We start from the raw sequence: 21,410 nt of genomic DNA on the forward strand, positions 1-21,410 counted from the left end.
TCTTTTTGGGTAAATTGCAGTTGCTGGCTGGTAAGTGTACTATCTGGATGCCAGCAAAGAAGAAATTTAGAGAACCTGAAAGAAAATCAACCATAAAAAGGTAAGGAGAAACAACTGGCTGGGAAGAATCCTGCAGCTGTTCATCATAAAGCAGTTCAAGACATGACTGCCAGTAAACTAGAGGAAAAATAAGTCAAATGTGCTCATAGCTATTTAAAATAAACAAAATCCTGAAACAGTAAATCAACTCAAATAACAAAATGCTGGAAAAAATGGAAGAATCTTTAAACAGATATCAGATGAACTGATAAAACTGCAAAAATCAGAGGTCGAAACAAAGAAAAGGTGGGCTGAGTATGAGACTAGCCAAGAAGAGATGTTTAAAAAATGGTAGAATTAGAGGACTGAGCATGTAGGAAAAACCTGAGATTTTCTGCTGTACCAGAGAAACTGGAAGGAATAGACTGTATTAATTTTATGAAAGTGCAAATAAGCAATTGGACTCGTATTTCACTGCAGGAATTAAATGAAAGGGTGCATCCTGGTAAAGATGCAATCCTGCCAGCAGAAAGAGTTGGTTCTGACAAAACTGTGGCAGGCGGACAAAGTACTAAAAGTTGGAGACAGTGGAGTATTTGTGGAAAATGATTACTAACTGTACACCAGGCAGAAGAGGAATAAATTTATTCCAACCAACAAGGAATATCTAGAGTCAAGTGGGAGATTCAAGCTGATGTATCCAGCTATCTTCAGAATATATTTCCTGGAAGGGAAAAGTCCTTTTTGATGCAGAACATGCTAAAGAGGAAATACAAAACCATGCCCAACAAAAAGTAAGCTACTATCAGAGGGAGACTCTGCTTCTTATTCTTCTGACAGTAAAGCTCATAGAGAGACTACGCCAGTGAAACCTTTTCTAATGTTTCAAAGGTAAATGCTTGAGAGACAAAAACACACAGGAGTTGATTAGAAGAACCAGGAATGTGTTCACAGACTGGAGTTGGGAGATGAAGATCAACAAGAAGAAAACCAACAACTTGGAAATGAATGAATAAATATGGGATTACAAAGCATCAATTGTATTTGTGGAATATGGAGGAACATGAAAACCTGGAAATACTGGACTGTTTTGATTTTGTTAAATGTGTAGGGGACTCCAAACACATATGCCCAGCTTAATGTTCTTCCATACATTAATGACATGAAAAAGGAGGAAGATAAAGGAAAGAGGTAACTGTAAGTAAAAATATTTTTGTTCTTACCAGCATTTTTAATGAAACATGACATATACTTCATGTTACATAGTAAAGCATTTTCAGTTATTTTTATTTGTTATAGAGATACTAAAGTAAACAGGTGCCCCTTTTCCCTTCTTCTTTCTTCTTGTTTATTTTTAGGAAATGTAGGCAATGTAGTGTAAAAAGACAAGAAAGCTTAGACAAAAAAAACATGTTTAAGATAACAGACTGTACCCTTAGGTTGCTGAGGTGAGAGGTTGTAGAAGTATATAGAGCATGATACAAGTAAAATTGAGAGGCTTTTTAAATTAAGTATAGAAGCATGACTGGATTAAGGCATTTGGCATGATCTAACAACAATTTTATGTAAATAAAAGAACACTGAATGTAATGAAAAGTTCTCCTTTAGCAAATAAATAGTTGAAGACAACTGTGTATCTGGTTCTCATGTTTCTATGGAGATGATCTGATGAGAGGGCAATAAAAACAGAATATTTTTTTTCTTTCAATGGCTAAAAGATAATGTTTTCTGAAAGCATTCAAGTTGTTTTCTACATCTGGGAGAGGAATAAGGATGAGACAAAAACAGCACTTAGTGTAAGTAGAAGCTCAGCCTGTACCATGTGTCTTAGTATGGATAACCTTCACTACAGGTCAATGAAATTCTGTGAGCGTAGCTGTCAATCTGGGACAATTGTTCTTATCACAAGGGTTAAACTTCATTATTTAAAAATGTTCATACTTTCGTGCATTTCTATTAAGTTAATAAGTTCTAAGTGTGTGTTTCTTTTTTGTTTGAGGGTTTTCATTAGAACAAAAACTCTTGTAAAATGTGACATAGAATCAAATGGAGATGACAAGAAACAACCATTAAAAAGATCAACCTGCCAAGCATTAGTGTATGTATGTAACACAAAAGCTGAAAAGTACAGTTGTGTACCTACCATAAATGTAGATGTTCGAGTGTATTCACTGTTGCAGTCATTAAACTTGGGTTATCCTGCTGGCAGGTGACCCGCAGTCGACCCGAGTTCCAAAGTCTTGGTCCGGCATCGGTTGCTGTCACCTCTTCCCTGACGTCAGTGCGCCAGGGGTATAAAAGTTGCACCCGATGCCATTTTCTTCAGTTTTTCTTGCTCCAGATGTCAGGTGCCCCCAGACAGGAAGGCTGGAAAGATAAAAGTATGCCAAAAAACATGCATATATTACTATAAACATTTCCTTCATCTACCAGCAAATACACCACATAGGTAGTATAGAGATGAGAAGTACAGAAAAGTCCCAGCAATGAAAAAAGGGGGATGGTGGGTGGGTAACCTGGACTGCAACAGTGAATATACTTGAACATCTACATTTATGGTAGGTACACAACTGTACTATGTTCATCGTGTTTCACTGTTGCAGTCATTACACTTGGGTAGAATCCCAAAGCTGAGGTTGGGTGGCTGGGTCTAAATTGGATTTGGAGAGGCTAACAAGCCCTGCAGAACTGCAGTGGCAAAGCCTGCTCTGGGTTTAGAGTAGAGAGGTAAGTGGTAGTGCTTGGTGAAAGTGTGCACTGAGCTCCAGGTTGCAGCTTCTAAAATGTCTTTGGTTGGTACTCCTCTGAGGAAAGCTGCTGAAGTGGCTGCTGCTTTGGCAGAATGAGGCCTAATGCCCTTAGGCACTGATTTGCCATGTTGTGCATAACAGAAGCGGATGCAGTGTCCTATCCATTTCGAGATTGTCTGCTTTGTAATAGGCTTTCCCTGTGATCCTGCAGCATATGCTACAAACAGTTGCTCAGTTTTTTCTGAAAGCTTTTGTTTTATCCAAATAGAATTGTAGCTGTCTGTGTATATCCAAAGCGTGCAGAAGTCTCTCCCCTTTATTCTGGGGATTTGGGTAAAAAGTAGGTAAATGAATGTTTTGGTTTAAGGCCACATTGGAGACCACCTTTGGCATGAATGTTGGGTTTGTCCTAAGAGACATCCTGTCCTGATGAAAAATGAGGAAAGGTTCCACAGCCATTAATGCCTGTAACTCTGATACTCTTCTTGCAGAAATTATTGCTAGGAGCAGAGCAGTTTTCCATGACAAGAATTTTAGATCAGCTGTGCTGGCTGGTTCAAAAAGAGGCAGTGTGAGTTTTTCTAAAACAAAATTGAGGTCCCAAGTAGGGACTGTTGCTCTCCTTGGGGGTCTTATATTTTTTGCCCCTCTGAGGTACTGTCGTAGTAGAGGATGTGAAAAAATAGGAGGTTCCGTATTGTAATGAGCTGAAATGGCAGAGGCATGGATTTTAATAGATGAGAAAGATAAGCCTTTGTCCAACATCTCAGTTAGGTATTGTAAAATCTGAGGTATATTAGGGACAAGTGGTTCGAGCCCTTGTGCCTGGTTCCAAGCACAGAATCTCTTCCATTTTTCTGCATAAGATTTCCTAGTGCTGGGCCTCCTGGCTTCTAAAATGACATCCATAACAGCTTTAGAGAGAGGTGCAGTCTGAGTGGCTACATTATCTGCCATGCTGCCAGGTTTAAGGTTCTGAGTTGACTGTGCAGAATCTGATTGTCTTGTTGTGTCAGAAGATTAGGCATTTGAAGTAGAAGCCAAGCTGGGTCTTGAGACAAATTCTTTAGGATTGGGTACCAGTGCTGGCGTGGCCAGTCTGGTGCAATCAGGATAATTTTTGGTCTTTCTTGTCTGACTTTTAGTAGCATCTTGGTGAGAAGAGGCATCGGAGGGAAGGCATAGACTGTCAGTCCTTTCCAGCTGAATGAAAGAGCATCCACTTTCCATGCTTGAGAGTGATAAGTTCTTGTGCAAAATTTCTGTATTTGGTAAGTGTGAGGGGAGGCAAAGAGATCTATGTCTGGGCGTCCCCATTTCCTTGTTGCTGAATACTTGTGGATTGAGCTTCCATTCGTGAGGATCCATGAGATTTCTGCTTAGTTCGTCTGCCAGTGTGTTTTTTGTTCCTGGCAGGAATTGTGCCTGCAGATGTACTTGATAGGTCAGTGCTGTGCTCCACAAAGTCATGGCTTGTCTGCATAGGGAGTAAGAATGTGTGCCCCCTTGCTTGTTTACGTACCACATAACTGTGGTATTGTCCGTCTTTATTAATAGTTGTCCTGGATGTAGTAGGTCCTTGAAAGCTGTCAGGGCATTCTGTACAGCTAGCATCTCTTTTTGATTGATGTGAAGATGCATTTGTTCCTTGGTCCACGTGCCCTGAATACATTTTCCTGCCATATGTGCCCCCCAGGCATAATCGGATCAATCTGTTGTCACTGTCTGCCTGGCTGTAGGTAAAGTGAAAGGCTGTCCTTTGTTGTGGTGACAGGCCTGGGCCCACCATCGAAACTCCTGTTGTAGGCAGAGAATTAAGGTTATGATCATCTCCAGGCTGTCACAATACTGAGTCCAAACACTTTTTAGGTACCACTGTAGTTTCCTCATATGCAGTTTTGCATATGGAATTAGTAGAATGCAGGATGCCATGAAGCCCAGGGCCTGCAGAATTTTTCTTGCAGAGAGCTGGGTTTTTGTTGCCATCATTTAAAAGTAATGAGTCAGTTGCCTTTGTTTGTCTGGCATGAGATAAGCCATCTGGGCAGTTGTATTTAAGCTTGCACCCAGGAATATTATCTCTTAAGAGGGCACTAGTTTTGATTTCTTTTCATTTACTGTGTACCCTAGGCAAATTAGCAATCTTTTTACAAACGCCAGATGCTTTAGAAGAATGTCCTTGCTCTCTGCTTGAATAAGGCAGTCGTCCAAGTAGGGATATATTTGAATTCCTTTTTGTCTGCAAAATGCAATTACTGGTGCCAGGCATTTTGTGAAGACCCTGGGCGCAGTAGATAAGCCAAAGGGCAGTGCAGAGAATTGGTAATGCATTGAGCCTGCTATGAATCTGAGGTATCTTCTGCAAGATTGTCTGATTGGGACATGCAGGTATGCCTCCTTGAGGTTCAAAGTAACTAGCCAAGCCTTTTTGCCCAGCATGGGCAGAAGTTGCCGTAGTGTTAACATTTTGAATTTTGGAACATCCAAGAAAGTATTTAGGATTGACAGGTCCAGTATTGGTCTTCTGGCTTTGTCCTTTCTGGGTACTAAGAAAAGTCTTGAATAAAATCCTTGTCCCTCTTCTTGCTGTGGAACGTTTTGACTAGCTCCCATGTTCATAAGAGCAGCAATCTGTTTTTGTGCCTCTGCCCATTGGTTTTGTGGCAGGTCTGGCATACCTTTTGGTTTTGGAAGTGTGTGGAAGTGGAACCTGTAACCCTGAGAAACAATATTTAGCACCCATTGGTCCTGGGTGATCATGTGCCAATTTTTTGAGAAAAGTGCTACCTACCCCCCTAGGGGTGCTGTCAAGAGGTAAGTGCTTGGCATTTGCAGAGGGAAGTCATTGGGACTGTTTCCTATAAGGTTGTGATTTGTCTTCCCCTCCTTTGGGGGCGGAAGCACCCCATTGCTTAGGTCTGTAGGAGCCATGGGGCTGTGATCTGCCTCTTGGGCGTCTGTATCTGCCTCTTTGTGGCCTGTCTGACACTGGAAAGGACCAATTTTTTGAAGGCCAGTTTCTCCTAAATCTAGGTGGTTGAACCTGTAAGAAATCTTTCACTGTCTGCATTGACTTTGCTTTATCCTTTATCCTCCATTTTCTTTAACACCCCTCATGCCTTAACACCAAACAAAGTATCATGCTGTAATGCAGCATCCAATAATTTTACTTTAACATGGTCAGGTAAATTTTGTTCTTTCAACCAAGCATGCCTTCGAATAACAGAGCCTGTAACTGCGGCTCTGCAAGAAGCATCTAATGAATCAAAACCACATTGCAGAGTATGCTTTCCCACTAGTTCAATTGCATGCAATAAATCCTGCATTTCTTTACTGTCAGAACCTTCTGTATTTGAAACAATTTTCTACTTTAACAAAGACATGAGGTACTGTTGGTATTTAAGTATGTGAAACTGACAGTTTAAAGCTCTTACAGCTAAAGTAGCAGAAGTGTAAACTTTTTCCCCCATCTGTCCAGAGCTCTGGAATCCCTATCCGAGGGGACAGGATTTTTAGCAGTAGAAGCCTTAACCCCTTTAGGACCCTGGGAAATTGTTTCTGGGTCTGCAGCGGGGTTTTTGTAAAGAAATTTATGACAGTCAGGGACTATGTAGTACCTATCTGGCTTGACTGGTGCAGGGGGTAAAGAATCAGGAGACAGACTGGATTCAGAAAAACATCATCAACAATATCAAGCACAAGGGGGGTAGCCAGGGGCCTGTGCTGAGGCAATAAAAGGAAGTCTCTGAGCCTTTTCTTGGATTCAGAATAATCCTGGCTCTCCCAATGGAAATGCTCCCTCACGGTGTGCAGGGTTTCCCCAAAAGAATAATCCTCAAGCGGAGATGCTGAAGGTATGGACTCTTCTGCATCAGAGTCCTCATAGGGAGGGAGAGAATATCCCTGATCAGAAGAGGAATCAGAGGAAATGGAAACCTGGTCAGAGGAGTCATAATCAGTATCCTGCCTAGGCCTTTTGTCAGGGGGGGGGGGGATGGGAACCCCTGATTAAAGTAATTAGGTCTTCAGACATTTTAAGCATCTGTTTCTTTGGCATGGATGACTGTTCTGGAGAATGCTGTACTTGTTTCCTTGTCTTCAATGGTGTTTTTGACTTTGCCTTTGCTGCTGTAGTGGGCTTAATTGTAAGCTGTGAAGGTCTGAAAACACCCTCAGAAGCCAATGCTTGCTCAGCGGCTCCGGACCCATCTGAGGGTACAGTTTCCGTAGACCCAATACCTTGAGTTTCCACAGGCCTTGGTGTCTCCACGTGGCTGTCGGTTACGGCCTGTGTCTCTGAGGTAGCGGGTGTCAGGGACTGCGAAAGCGCCTCACTGAGAACCGGCGAACCGGCGACTGGCCTGGAAGAGGCTTCGTTGTCAGTTTTGGACCTTGGATGCCTGTCCTTTTCTTTGTCTTTGCGTTTTTTATAAATTGCGGTCGTTGGTTGTTCCGACGGCATTATGTAATTAAACCTTCGGCCAAAATAATGTAGAGCAAAATCAAACCAACGTTTAATAGTTCGTTTATTGAATCTAGCACAAAACCGACAACTAGTAACGTCGTGGTCAGGGCCTAGGCAAGGAATACAGTAAGAGTGAAAGTCCTTATGAGGTATTTGTTTCCCACAAGAAATACAATTATTAACTTTTACTGACATCAGTCTGGAGCAAGAAAAAGTTTCCCCAACGGGGTACTTAGCTTTACTGAAGACTTCGGTTCTGAAATTCAATTTTGAAAATCTCAGGAGTCGGCCGACCGGCACTTGCGAACTGCTTTTGCTTCGGGCACCGCGCGGCAAGAAAGACTGGAGAAAATGGCATCGGTTGCAACTTTTATATCCCTGGCGCACTGACGTCAGGGAAGAGGCGACAGCAAACGACGCCGGACCAAGACTTTGGAACTCGGGCCAACTGCAGGTCGCCTGCCAGCAGGATAACCCAAGTGTAATGACTGCAACAGTGAAACACGATGAACATCTAGACATTTAAAAAAAGGTGTTATACATAACAGGTGGGAATAACAACTTCTTATCATAATGGAAACACTTTCCATATTATCTTTGACTGTAAATGCTCTCACAGGTATATACAAAAAAGAGTAGTGAACTATATTAAAAAATCCAGTGTGCAACAAGCTATGCTACAGGAGACACATTTGGAAAGAACCGAGCATATACTTTTGATAAAGAAATGATTGTAGGATGGTTATTCAACGGAATATCTGGGGAAAAAGGAAAATGGGAGTACATACATTAATTGTTAGAGGAACCCCAATAGTGATAGAAGAGGAAAATAAAGATAATGGTAGATCTGTGGTAGGAAGGGGCCACTAGCAAAGGACGAAGATTATACTGGCGTGCATTATTTATATTCCAGCTAAAATTACTACAATGAAGCTTAAGAAAATTCTGGGAGAAATAACCAGCTTTCAACAAGGAATATTACTTATAGGTAGGGACTGGAGTTTGATTTGTGATTGTAAGGGTGTAGCTGGGGAACCTAAAGGAGTGGGGAAGCCTAAAAGGGAAAATAATAACAAAACAGGGTAGATTTTTGAAGAAAGTTATTAAACTATTTGGTATGGAAAATGTGAATTCAGTAGTACAAGCTCTGAGAGAATTTACCTATTATTCCCCAAGGTACAAAAATGTAGGTAGGTTAAACAGACATTATATTTCATAGGAATGTGAATTTAATTGAAAGTTTTGATACACAGCCAATAACTATTTCAGATTGTGCACCAATGTTATGTCTTTCGGCTTTTCCCGGTTAGGGGTCGCTACAGCGGAACTCCGGTCCGCTAATAATTTGCAGTTGATTTTTACGTACTGAGTTGCCAGCCCTAACATACAACCTTCAACGAAGGTACACCCATTCATGCATGTCTCCACAGAAGACGCTCTGGCTGAGAATCGAACGGGACAATGTCTTGCTGTGAGGCGACAATGCTACCGCAGCACCACCACCGCGGATCGTGCACCAATAATGACTAAAATAAAATGTAAGTACTGAAATAAAAATGAGACACTGGCACTTCCCTACCTATCTTTTAAACAGAGAGGAAGTTAAGGAATGGGTAGTGGAAATTATTCACGAGTAATCAGGGAAGCTAGAGATCTCTTCAAAAAATATAGTAGGGTGTGGCATAAAGTGGAGTTTAAAAACAGGATAGAAATAAAAGAAAAATATATTGTTAACAAGTAACAAGAATTACTTAGAGGGAATGAGAAAGATTAAAGTATTGCAGAATAGGGGACTCTCACAGGACATGAAGAGGTGCAGCTGGAGAGTGCTAAAGGTAAAATAAGGGACTACCTAGATAATATGCACATTTTAGAAAGATTACTTTTTAGCAACTGTTTTTTGATAACTCCAGAGGACAAGAACTTTTAGCACAATGGCTCAAGCAACAGAAAGCAGAAAGGGTTGTTTCCAATTTTGGGGAACCTTTAACAAGAAAAATAAGCAGAGGTACTGTAGTAGTACTAGAAATAATTTGGAAATGTTATGAAAATCTGTATAAAGCAGAGAAATGTGGAAATCAAGAAAAAGTATGAATGGAAGTATTTATGAAAGAATGAATTATGCCAAGGTTAGAGGTAGATGAGGCTGACTTACTAACAATTAAGACAGGAGGAGATGAGATAAAATGGTGATATATCACCAATCTACAGGAAAGTATTCAGGAATAGATGGCATTCCTGTGGGATATAGTCTGCATTCATGACTAAACTTGACTTGATAAACCATTCCCAAACAATAATTCTCACCTTACATAACTATTGGGACTGAGTGCTACCTCACTTGTTCTGCACTATATCAATGTAGCACTGCCTGTTGCAATTTTTTTTAACATTTGTTTACCGAGAAAGCCCGACTTGGAACAAAGCCAATTTTCATCAGAGGCCCGGGAGAAATACTCCAGAAGCATGTCTTTTGAAACGTGGGAAGAAACCAGAGCACCTGGAGGAAACCCATACAAATGCAGGGAGGACATGTAGATTCCACACAGAAGGCACCCCAGCCAAGAATCGAACCAGAGAACCTCTTGCTGTGAGGCGACAACGCTACCACTGCGCCGGCCACATTGCACTGTCCCTGGCTTTAACACAGTTCAGAAGTATTTCAGTGCCAAGAGTATAGTCAACACTTCCTTTAAATTTAGATACTTCATTCTCTTTCTCCTTTGAAGCTCTTGAAAATGGACTTCCCAAGCAAAGCCCAAGGCATCCACTGTTAAACCCTGGCTGGGGGGAGGAAGAATGGGGGAACCCACGTACAGGCACAGCTGTTGCAGCCACTGCTGCCACTGTTTTAAACAAGATTAGAAGGTGATGACTGTACTCTAGCATCTGATTCTTGTAAAAAGTTCCTCACATGCCATTTTTTTTCTTCTCGTGCAACCTTGGTAAAATGGACTATAATAATAGAAGACATGAAGTTAGAGACTTTTAGGAAATTTTCTTATTGCTAAATACTGTTCTAGGAACCAAGGTATTGGAGAAGGAAAGGTAATAGAACAGGAGAGACCAAGACAACATTTGGACTGCAGGCTAGTGATTGCCTTCCCTATCAGGGATTGCTACCAGAGTACAGACAAAGAGAAAGGGATAGGGGAATCCTAAATGTAAAAGACTTCCACTGGTTGAGTTTTAAAATGAAACTGAAACAGAAGCTGCTATTAAAAATGGGATAATTAGTACGGCATATAAAATATTGCACTTTTACTATAGGAGTCAATCAGAAGAGATTGGGATGAGAGATTAGCTATGCAATTCAGAAACAAAGGGAGGACATATGTATGGCTCTCAAAATGCAACAAAGTCTAGGAGATTTAGGATTTTTGTCTGGAAGTGTTGCATATATACTTTTATACCCCAAGCAGAGTCCAAAGAATTTTTCCTCAGGTAGATGGCAAATGTGGATGTGTGATGGGGAAGAAATAGGTAACTGGGAACATTATGTTTTGGGAGTGAAATGGGTTTAAAAATTCCCTACATAGGTTCATAGGTTCATAGGTTTATACTAGGCTATCTGCCCTAAGGCATTTATAAGCCTAGCCCAAATTTTTGTGGCTTACGCCACCCCTTATATGAAAAAATACTGTGCCCATTAGTTTGTTGTGCCTCTGTCCAGCAGTGACACAGAGATGATTCCCGGGGTAAACCTACGATCTCCCATCCACAGGTCTAGATTTCTCTTGAACAGAATCAGCGAGGTGCTCTGCCTCACATGGACCGGGATTTTATTCCACAGCATAGGGAGTCTCTGAGTGATAAATCTATCCCTCCAGCACGTCCTATTTATATCCGTGCTAAGGTTTAAGTCGCTTGCTCTAGTGGTTTTGGTGGATTTGGATTTTTTGAGGTGGAGCATGTCCATTAATTCCGGGTTGGACATGGCCTTGTATGTCAGGCACATGTCACCTCTGAGCAGACGGTATGCGACTGAATAGAGCTGGAGTTTCTTCAATCTGGCAGCATATGACAGATTTTGGAGTCCCTTTATCCTTTTGGTGAGGAACTTTTGGGGTCTCTCCAATTGCTGCAGATGTCGGGTGAGATACATCCCGAATGGGGCATTGTACTCGATCATTGGTCTGATAAGTGAAGAGTACAGGGGGGAACAATAACCTCACTAGATCTGGATGTGAATCCCTTCATGATCAGGTGGGCAATGTAGAAGGTCTTTCTAACCACTTTAGCAATGTGAGTGTCAAAGAAAGGCCACTGTCAACCTGGGTCCCCAGGTCCCTGATAACCTCTTCTGTGCTTAGTGGATTGCCACCTATATGGTAGCTTGGGGTTACCTTGTTTTTCCCGAAGGGTATGACTATACATTTTTTGGCGTTTAACTTCAGGCCATGGCTCTGGCACCAGCTATCTGTTTCCGTGAGTCCCTTCTGAAGGATATCTGTGTCTGATGCACTTTCCACTATGGCCCAGTTTGCAGTCATCTGCAAACTTTGTCAGCCAAAGTCCTCCTATGTTGGCCTGTACTTCTGAGAAGTAGATGCCAAACAATAGGGGCCAAGGACCGAGCCCTGTGGGACACCACTTGTGACCGGCTTGGAGTCTGACACAGCGCCAGCAACTCTAACCCTGTGGGTTCTGTCCTTAAGCCAGTTTGCAACCCATCTTGTGACATATGGGTTTACATTTAAGCTGGTAAGTTTTTCTACAATACCCGAGTGGGGTATTGTGTCGAAAGCCTTTGCAAGGTCAAGGTAGGCTGTATGGACTGCCTTTCCCTCATCAATGGCCTTGGTGACTGTTTCAAGAAGTCGACCAAGTTCAAAAGGCATGATCTTCCCTTGACAAAGCCAAACTGGGTCGGGTCCAATGTCTGCAAGTCCCCTATATCTTTGTTTATGAGCTCCATTATGATCCTCTCCATAGCTTTGCAGACTAGACTTGTTAAGCTTATGGGCGGTAATTACCAGGGTCCGTAGAGGCGCCACCTTTGTGGAGTGGGACAACAGTTGCCGTACGCCACTCCTTGGGCACGTATCCTGCGGTAAGGCTGAGATTAAACAGCTGCCTTATGTGCGGGTTTAATTCCTCATTTAGCTCGTGTAGCACACAGCCGGGGACACCATCCGGTCCCATTGATGCTGTGTTTTTAGCTTTAGAGAGAGCAGCTTTCACCTGCGCATTTGAGATGTCCGGGAGGCTACACTCGGCTGGGATAGTTATCTCTCCTTTAGAGGGGGAGGGGGGTGAAGTTTGCACTGAACCTGTCTGCCAGTATGTTGGCAATGTCTGTGGGTTCAGTGATTTTTGTATCATTTTGGACTAATTCTGAGCATATCTGGGAGTTTCCACCCAGGTTCCTAACATAGCTGAAAAAGGCCTTATGATTGTCCTTTGAATCCATGGCAATTTTTCTCTCAAAATTGGCCTTAGTTGATTTTATGAGTGCTCGTATTTTTTACTAATAATGATCAGGGGTGACTTCCCTTTTATGGATTTTGTTCTATCATGTAATAGCTTTCTCCTCTTATTGTAAAGTTTGTTAATGGCTGGGGTCCACCAGACTGGACGTTTGCCCTTTGTGGAAAGAGTCTTGGTTTTATTTGGGATTGCCTGATCCATGCAGTCCTGGAGGTATTCATAGAAGGCATTTGTAAGGGCTTCCGCAGCTTGGGTTGTGGTTTCCACTGGCTCAGGGGCCTTGAAGGATACCACACCAGTCTTGAGTAGTGTGAAGTTTGCTTTAGAGAAGTTCTTCACTATGGTCTTTTTGGTTGGGGAGGGGCGGGATGTGGATTTCCAGTGAGATTAGTTTATGATCAGATCTCACCAATGAGGGATATACTTCCGGTGTGGAGCATTTTGTCCCCATGTTTGTGACAATGAGATCTAGTATATTTTCTCCTCTCGTGGGAACAGTGACTAGCTGTTCCATGGCATTTGAATTTATGAACTCCAGGAACCGTTGGGCTAGAAAGTTAGGGCTTGAGTAATGTTCCCAGTCTATATTCGGGTAGTTGAAGTCACCCAATATGATGGTGTTTGGAGATACATTTATACCCTCCAGTGTCTTCAGGAAGGCTGTGTGGGGTTCCTGAGTTTGAGAGGGTGGCCTGTAGCATGCTACAATTTGTAGAGCAGTTTTGCCTATGGTTAGTTGCACCTGGATGGTTTCCGAAGCTTCGTGCGTTGCCACCAACCTGGAGGTGTGGGTATCCTTTATGAATATGGATACACCCCCCTCCTTTTGTGGTGTGGTCCGGGTTTTGGGGCGGAACGCATGATATGAGATAAAACCTAATAGTGCCGGGTGCTCTCAGGAGCCTTGAACCAGGTTTCAGTTACAGCACAGACATCGATGTTCTCCATACTGAGAAGGGCCTCGAGTGCGTGCATTTTGAGATTTAGACTTCTGGCATCGAGCAGCATTACCCTCAGTTTCTTCCCATTTTTGTTTTCTAGGGTGGTAGGTTTAGAATTTGAGCCTTGCCTAAAAAGGCACTATGGGGGTGGCAAAAGCCTTAGCCAATATCCGGAATCCCAGGGGTGACAGGTGCAAGCCGTCCCTTGCGAAGCAGCGTGGCTTGTCAAGCATGTCATCCCAGGCAGACAGACACTGGATCCCCTTTGAATGACACCAGACATTAAGCCAATTGTTAAAGCTGATCATCTTGTCTCTATATTGTGGCATCATTCTTGGTGAAGGAAGGATACTGCTCAGGGTTAGGGTCATACCTGCCTGGGCTACATAATCAGAGAGCTCCTCTATGTCTCTTTTCATGTAGTCCAGGGAGGTACGTCTTCTAAGTTGGGAACTGCTGATTGAGAGCCCAGTGTCCAAGTGTATTAGTTCTGGTTTAGGCACTTGGGCTTCAGGCCAGTTATTTTACATTAAGAAGGTTCGTGGTCTGCACTCTTGTGGGAGAAGAGGCTGGACTCTGCCCTTCTGAGCTGGGAATTTCTGGTTAAAGGTTTATAGTGCCTGAATATTTGAACTGTATCTTACTGAAATTGGTTCACCTTGTTTGCTCTAGCATAGACTAGATCCAGGCCTGCTGAATCTAGCTTTGTTTATATGCTTGTTGTTTGTTTGCTTGTTATTTCCCTGGAAGCTAATTCCACCTAATACAACTTCTCAGCTTCTGTGGATCACTAGTGATATCTGCATTGCTTACTGTACTTATTTCCTTGTTTCACTTGAAAGAAAGTTACTGTTTGTCGTTTTGCATTTAGTTACTTGTAACACATTGCACTCAAGTTACCTGGCACTTGCTCACTAAAGCAATTATATAAGTCAGCACTAAAAATTAAAAGCACTACACCCTCACTCCCCACTGGCCCTTGTTTTCAATTAAGGAATTCCCAATATTATTCTAGCATGTCCAAAGGTCAGTTGTCAGTCTTCTCTCCGGTCCAGCTGGTGAATCTGGGAATCTTGAGGCAATGTTATAACTGCCTCATGTACACAGACAACCCTCTCCTCCTCCCACATAACACAAATACTTGCGAGAGATGCAGCTATTTAGCCAAACTGGAGGCTGAGCTCTCTCAACTCAGGACTGGCAAGACCAGACAGGAGGAGAAGGCAACTACACACACCACAAAACCAGACTCACATAATGCTACCACTCCACTGAATCAAACACATAAACACACAAAGACATACTCGGAGGCTCTGAGTAAAATTTACCTAAACAGCAGAGGCCTCCAAAGCAGACACCCAAACAACTGCTACCTCAAGACACCCCACAAGCAACACATAAACCACAAAAGCAGTGAGCAAAGCAGTCACGGCCCTTAAGGCCAAATACAACACCAAACATACTTGTCATAGGTGACTCCATAGTCAGACACACTGACGTCCCACTCACCAGGCTGAACAAGGAGAGGGTCACAGTAAGCTGCCTATCGGGCGCTAGAATCCGCCACATAACACAAGCACTCGGGTCACTCCACGGCAAGTACAAATATGACACAGCCATTGTCCATGCTGGTGTGAACGACCTGAGACGTACCTCCCTGGACTACATGAAAAGAGACATAGAGGAGCTCTCTGATTATGTAGCCCAGGCAGGTATGACCCTAACCCTGAGCAGTATCCTTCCTTCACCAAGAATGATGCCACAATATAGAGACAAGATGATCAGCTTTAACAATTGGCTTAATGTCTGGTGTCATTCAAAGGGGATCCAGTGTCTGTCTGCCTGGGATGACATGCTTGACAAGCCACGCTGCTTCGCAAGGGACGGCTTGCACCTGTCACCCCTGGGATTCCGGATATTGGCTAAGGCTCTTGCCACCCCCATAGTGCCTTTTTTAGGCAAGGTTCAAATTCTAAACCTACCACCCTAGAAAACAAAAATGGGAAGAAACTGAGGGTAATGCTGCTCAATGCCAGAAGTCTAAATCTCAAAATGCACGCACTCGAGGCCCTTCTCAGTATGGAGAACATCGATGTCTGTGCTGTAACTGAAACCTGGTTCAAGGCTCCTGAGAGCACCCCGGCACTATTAGGTTTTACCTCATAGTACTCTGTTGGGAATACTAAGCAAGTAACTGAGTGTAACTAAGGAAATGACTTTTTTTTTGTGCTGAGATTCAGAATCTGAATTGCCTAGCTCATAGGATCTTAGGAGGTTACTAGACTAACAGCCCCAGGGCCCTTATAAAGCTGAGCCAGAGCTTGCTGTATATACAAGGCACAGTTCAACCTGTGTTCCCAAGGGTGTCTGGTTCAAGCAGACACTAAAATCAGCATCTAATTGCCCCTTTCCAAGAGGGATACAGCTGGAACTCCTTGAGTGAATTTCCAGTTACCCATCCAATCATCCAAACTGCAATTAAATTGGGCCAATGAGGGGCTTTGTTTAACATGAATAGGAAGCTTGTTCCAAAGGTGGGGGATCTGTGAGACAAATCTGTCTCTCCACCAAGTTCTGTTGATGTCACATACCAGGTTAAGGTCCTTTGAGCGAATGACCTGTGTGCATTTGACTTGCGAATATGCAGCATTTCCATTAAAGCTGAGCCAGAGCTTGCTGTATATACAAGGCAAAGGTCGCCTCTAAGCAGTCTGTATGACACAAAGTAAAATGACAATGATTTCAGCCTGCTGCATAAGACAGATCTTGAACACCCTGAACTTTCTTTGTAAGGAACCTTTGTGATCTCTCCAACTGCTGCAGGTGTTTGGAAAGGAACATACCAAAGGGAGCGTTGCACTCTATTATTGGCCTGATGAGGGAAGAGTACATGAGGGTTATAACCTTTTTTTTTCTGGAGGCAATGCCCTTACTTATGAGATGAGCAATATAAAATGCCCTTCTTACCACTGTGGAGACATGGTGATCGAAGTTAAAGTTGCTGTCAACCTGTGTGCCCAGATCTCTCATCACTGACTGTGTGCTTAGGGTATTGCTATTAATGTGGTAGTTTGCAGGAACATCACCCTTGCCGAAGGGGATGATCATGCATTTTTTTGCATTAAAGTTTAAGACCATGACTTTGGCACCAGTCATTAGTCTACATAAGACCTTCTTGCAGGATATTGACATCGCTAGGGGTTTCAATGATCACTCCCAGTTTGCAGTCATCAGCAAACTTTGTCAGCCACAGTCCTTTAGTTTTAGCCTGTACTTCAGAGAGATAAATCCCAAACAGTAGAGGTCCCAGAACTGATCCCTGTGGAACACCACTGGTTATGGGTCTGCTGGAGGAGCTGGAGTCCCCTATTTTGACCGTATGAGTTCTATCAGTGAGCCAGTTTGTAACCTATCTGACAATATATGGGTTGGTAACAAGAAGGGTGAGTTTATCAATGATGCCTGAGAGGGGGAGTGTGTCAAAGGCCTTGGCTAAGTCCAGGCAGGTCATATGCACAGATTTGCCCTCGTCTAGGGCTTTCATGACTGTCTCGAATAAGTTCACCAAGTTTAACAGGCATGATTTCCCCTTGACAAAGCCGAACTGGGTGGAGTTGAGCATTTGGAGATTTCCTATATCTTTGGTAATAAGGTCCATGATGACTTGTTCTATGGCCTTGCAGATAAGGCTGGTCATACTAATGGGTCTATAGTTCCCAGGGTCCGTGGATGCATCCCTTTATACAAAGGGATTAGGGTAGCTGTTTTCCATTCTGCTGGGATGAAGCCAGTGCTTAGGCTGTGATTGAAAAGCATGCTCAATGATGATGTTAATTCCTTGTTTTAACCCATGTAGAACATAGCCCGGGATGTTGTCTGCTCCCATAGAGGCTGTGTTTTTGGCTTTGGAGACGGCATTTAAGACATGCTCCTCGGAGATACTAGGCAGGGGATAGGTATTAAGGATGGGTATATGTGGCAGGGACAGGTGAGTGAAGTTTTCAGTGAACCTGTCAGCCAGCAGGTTTGAAATAGTTACTGGATGTGTGTGTTTAAGCTTTCAACTAAATGCACATGTTCCTGTGAAATATAATTTCTGTATAGTCTAACCCAGTTATTCCACCTTGAAGAATAATATGCAAATTCTCTAGAGTTCCTACTACTGAATTTGCATCTTCCATACCATAGATTTGCATAATTTTCTTCAGAAATCTACCATTGTTTGTTATATAATCCCTTCTGGGTCACCCAGATACATCCCCACTGTTGCAAATCAAGTTCCAGTCCCCACCTATAAGTAATATTCCCTGGTGAAAGCAGATTATTTCTCCCAAACTTTTATTAACTTCCATAATAGCAGTTTTAGGTGGTATAGAAATACATGCCAGAGTAATCCTCCTACTTTTCCAGTAGCCTCTTAGTACCACAAATCTACCATTACTATCTCTTTTTCCTCTTCTAATCACTACTGGAACTCTTCTAGCAATTAATATATGTACTCCCATTTTCTTTGTCCCTGATAGTCTTCTGAATATCCATCCTGAAATCCTTTCTTTATCGAATGCAAATGCATTTGTTTCGAAATGTGTCTTCTGGAGCATTGCTATTTCCATTCTGCATTCCTTAATATAATTCAATACTCTTACCTTTTTGTCTACACCTCTGAGGCTATTCACATTCCAAAATAATATGTTTGGTGTAGCCATTATGATAAGAAGTTATTCCCACCTATTATATATGACATCTTTTTAAAATGTCTATTTCCAGCTTTTGTGTTACATGCACCCACTAATGTTTGGCAGGTTGATCCTTTATACAGTTGTTTCTTGTCATCTCCATTTGAATCTATGTCACATATTTTAAGACTTTTTGTTTTAATGAAAACCCCTAAACAAAAAAACTAAATACATTTTCAGAACACTCCTGTAACCAATTAACTCAAAATAAACACACAAAACTAAGTACATCTTCAAATAATGAAGCTTAACCCTCCCCCGATAGGAACAACTGTCCCAAATTGACATTACATCCACAGGCATTAATTGACCTAAAATTAAGGTTATCCATAGTAAAGTGCATATTGCATCCTGTTCTCTTACTTACCCTAATTGCTGTCTGTTCTTGTCTTATCTTTATCCCCACGCAGATGTGAAAAACTTCAACTTCTAGCCTTAAAAAAGTGCACTGGCGATCTTTAAATAAAACTAAATAATTCATCATTCTAGTAAATGCATTAACTTAGTATTTAGTTGCCAGAAAAGCTGCAATCTCTTATTCACTTCCAGTAATTTCCAACTTTATTTCTGACTGAGCTGCTTGTCTTTGTACCTTTTATTTTTACATTTCTCTTAGTAAACAATGTCCACACCTCTCTATTTGTTGTCATTATCTTTACTCAGCTCACTTCCATGGAAACAGAAAAGCAGAATGCACTTCTCAACTAAAGCTGAACAGGTATTTGCAAAAGGAAAGCTATCCAGTGAATTTGGGTTTCTCATTAAAAAAACACAAACAAAAAATAAAAAAAATGTCATTAGATTATAGAGCACACAAACTTTTAGCACAATGACTTAGGCAATATAAAGTAGAAAGGGTCATTGCCAGATATAAGGCACATGTAACAAGAAAACTAACCAGAGATCCTACAGAGGTATTAGATAGATTTTGGAAATGTTATGATAATCTGTACAACAAAGAGGAATGCAGAAACCATGAAAAGGTATAAATGGAAAAATTTGTGGAAGATTTAATTATGCCAAGTTTACAGGAAGAAGAGGCTCTACAATTAATAGCTAAGATTGGAAGCATCCAGGAAAAGTAGAAATCTAGAAATTAGGAAGGAAGAAAGCAATAAAAGATCTGGGAATTTTTGATTAACAATATTTTAAAAGGGAAGGGGGAGTACCATAACATTGAAAAAAGCTTTAATGGTTGTATTACCCAAAGAAGGTAAAGATCCTTCAAATGGCTTCATGTAGACCCATTTCAATTTTATACCATTATTATAAAGTGTTTATGTCTCTACTATCCAACAAAATGGCAACAGTATTATCAAAATTGAGAGATATGGATCAATGCAGTTTTACAGTGGGAATGCAAATATTTGACATTAGGGGAAGAGTGATAATGCACAGGGAAGCAGTGTGTGTAAGCACTGCTACTGTTAGGGGATCTTGATACAAAGAAAAGAATTCAGAATACTCAGCTGGATTTTTTTGAGTAAACCAATGGCATTTGTGTTCCGTTACAGAAAAATATGGTTAATAAGGAATGTATATTAAGAATTGAAGGTGGGAGGGTTCTTCTCTGACAAGCTGTATTTGAATAGAGAAACTAGGCAGGGATGCCCTCTTCCCAACTATTATTTTTTAGGTTTACAGCCAGTGGCAAAGAAAAATGAGATTCATTAATTCAAGGACATAACTGATATGCTACTCAAGAAAATATAAGATTTATTTGCAGATGACATTATTTTGTACTTTCTAAATCCAGAATGGGATGCTTCAGTGTTGTGCATTTTAAGAGTGCTTCACATCTTTTTGAGATATAAAATAAATGAAGATAAAAGAAAATGTATAACTAAAAATGTACCCATAAGCGAATTGGTTCAGAAACACCCATGTTTACAGGGACATGACAAGATGAAGCATTCAGTGTGTGTATTAAAGGGACTCTGTTATGGCAGCAAAGGAGAAACTAAACAAAATATAATACAGACATTAAGAATTTGGAAAGCTTGTTATTATGGATATACTTAGTAACATACAAGCAGTGAAAATGTTTTTAGTCACCTTAGTCTTACATACAGATCAAACATATTTTCATTAAACAAAGGAAAAGTTGTGGATGATAATTAAAAACAAATTCTGTTGGTTCTTTTACCACTGTAGTAGCCACATAGTCCTACTCCTTTTTCACATCTATAACCTTTTTCTCTCCAAAAGCATCATGCCATCTATCTGGACAACAGTTCTAATTAAATCACTTCCTAAATAATGCCACTATACATCTGACTTCTGCCCCATCTCTAACCTTCTAATAGTAAACAAACTTCTCAAAAAATGTCTACCCTCAGCTTCTTTCACTATACACCCAGCAATATCACCTACTCTCCTAAAATTAATACAACTTCTGGTATGGGGAAAACATCATAAAAATCTATCTGGTTTCTTAGTGATGATATTCTACTAAAGACTGACAAAGGCAACCTTACAGGAAACACATCTGTAGATCTAACAAGAGCATTTGATCTTATTTACCACTCTCAACTTATGACCTTCCTTATCTGCCACTCATCTTATACTCTGATAAAACGGTCATCTAAAGGTCTAGTAGCTCTCATGCAAACATATAACTGCTGCTTCAGTCAAACCTACAATTACTTCAACAATGGCTTATCATCCATGACTTAGTACTAATTTACTCTAAAACACAAAAAAGCACATGCTCTTTGTTTTCATATTTCACAAATAAAATTCATGTTATGGACCAAAACAACATCATCAAAACTACTCCTTCAAACATCCCAGTCTCTGGCTATAGCAATATAATTTCCATTCCCACACTGGAACAAAATCAAGTCCCTCTTCTGTGCCAAAAATCCCCTTTCCTCTCCCCACCAGCCAGATCTGACAAAAGGAAAGGAGTTCTTCCCTCCCAACTTCAATATGATCACCTCCAATTCTATTTCCAACTTCAACACTAACCCTTCCCCAAATAACAGCACTGCCTTACCCTGGACAAATCCAAATGGTTCCCCATACAACAAAGAGAAAACCTTCTACT

At 41.4% G+C, this 21,410-nt stretch overlaps 1 protein-coding gene across 3 annotated transcripts in view; it reads right to left on the reverse strand.

Moving 5' to 3' along the window:
• Positions 1 to 21,410, reverse strand: part of ADAT1 (adenosine deaminase tRNA specific 1) — a 615,073-nt gene that overhangs the window by 466,108 nt on the left and 127,555 nt on the right. The gene's annotated exons all lie outside the window — the stretch shown is intronic.

The sequence above is a fragment of the Protopterus annectens genome, chromosome 8.part1 (genome assembly GCF_019279795.1).
Source record: "Protopterus annectens isolate FY-2018-M chromosome 8.part1, PAN1.0, whole genome shotgun sequence".
Taxonomy (NCBI): Eukaryota; Metazoa; Chordata; order Ceratodontiformes; family Protopteridae; genus Protopterus; species Protopterus annectens.